This window comes from Chionomys nivalis, chromosome 9, assembly GCF_950005125.1.
Source record: "Chionomys nivalis chromosome 9, mChiNiv1.1, whole genome shotgun sequence".
Classification (NCBI taxonomy): domain Eukaryota; kingdom Metazoa; phylum Chordata; class Mammalia; order Rodentia; family Cricetidae; genus Chionomys; species Chionomys nivalis.
In genome coordinates, this window is record NC_080094.1 from 48,149,621 (window position 1) to 48,151,339 (window position 1,719).

At 42.2% G+C, this 1,719-nt stretch overlaps 1 pseudogene; it reads right to left on the minus strand.

Moving 5' to 3' along the window:
- Positions 1–369: 369 nt before the first annotated feature.
- LOC130880985 (60S ribosomal protein L23-like) lies at positions 370–806 on the minus strand (annotated as a pseudogene).
- Between the last annotated feature and the right edge of the window lie 913 nt (positions 807–1,719).

Sequence of the window (1,719 nt, forward strand, 5' to 3'; positions counted from 1 at the left end):
TCTGCCTCGATGTGTGCCCGCACACCAGAGGAGGGCACCAGATCTCAGTACAGATGGTTGTGAGCCACCATGTGGTTGCTGGGAATTGAACTCAGGACCCTTGGAAGAGCAGTCAGTGCTCTTAACCTCTGAGCCATCTCTCCAGCCCCGCATAAATATTTTTATTTAAAAAAAATAGGATTAGGTGGAAAGATACACTGTGCTCTTGAGTTAGAAGTGCAATGTTATTTAGAATGCCATTTCTCCCCAAATCCCATCTTCAGGGAAAGGGAATACCTATCAAATTGTACATTCTCTGAGAAAATAATGTGTTTTTTTTGTTTTTGTTTTTACTTTTTAATGGATATATTTTACAAATGCATTGGAGAGTCATGCAGTGTTGCCTGCATTCGATGCAATCCTGGGCCACAAGTCTACACACTCCTTTGCAACTGGACTTGTGATAGTGGAACCTTTCATCTCACCTTTGTTGTTTACCGTGACCCCTGCATTGTCTTCAAAATAAAGAAATACCCCATCTTTTGTTCAATATGAATTTTGTTGTTGATTTACCACTGCTGGTTGGGCCTTTTTTCTTAGTTCTGCTTTGCCTTTCTTAACTGTGACCATTACCATGTTGTCCATACCAGCAGCAGGAAGTCTGTTCAGTCATCACTTGGTTCCCTTCACAGAGATAGTATATATATTTTTAGCCCCCCCCCCCCCGTATTGTCAGCGCAGTTGGTCATGGCTCCTCCCAGAAGACCCAGGGAAACCCGAAATTTTGCTTCAGAGGACATATGTTCGGTTTCGTCATCTTGAACCATCATGTATTATTTTTTAAATCTTCTTTTTCATATATATATATATATATATATTTATTTATTTATTTATTTATTTATTTATTTATTATATGTATACAATAGTCTGTCTGTGTGTATGTCTGTAGGCCAAAAGAGGGCACCAGACCTCATTCCAGATGGTTGTGAACCACCATGTGGTTGCCAGGAATTGAACTCAGGACCTTTGGAAGAGCAGGCAATGCTTTTAACCGCTGAGCCATCTCTCCAGCCCCCTATTTTTAAAATCAAGAATTTATAATACCCAGACATAGTGATTGCTTCTATTCCCAACAGCTGCACTCCTGAGACATAAAGACCACAAGTTCAAGGCCAGCCTGGGCTATATAATATGACACTGTCTCAAAACAGATAACAAACAACAACAAAATAAATCTTTGCTGTGAAGCATACTTTTACTCTCTAAAAGTTAGCTTATCAGGGCTTTCCCAATCTATCACTCAGAGGTCTGTATTAAAGGTGGTGGGGTTTCCTTGTTTTTGTTTTGTGCATGTGTGTGACTCTTCTAAATGGTGAGTGATTTATGAGTAAGGAGTTCACTCCCTGCTGTCTCCCCCCCCAACTCCCTACCCCCGCAGAAAGGCTCTTGTATTTGAACACTCGGCCCCCAGATGGTGGCACTATCTGGGGAGGTTATGGAACCTTCAGAAGGTGGAACCTTTCTGGAGGAAGTGTGCCAGTGAAGGTGACCTTTACATCTTGGTCCCACTTCCTGTTCTCTGCTTCCTGTGTGTGTGTGTGGGGGGGTGAAATGTGCTCTCTGCTTCTTGACTGTCAGGGCTGCTTCCTGCTCCTGCTGTCATGGCTTCCTCCTCATGATGAACGCTCTCTCTCCAGAACTATGGTCAAGAAAACAAAAATGAAATGAAACAAAGATCCA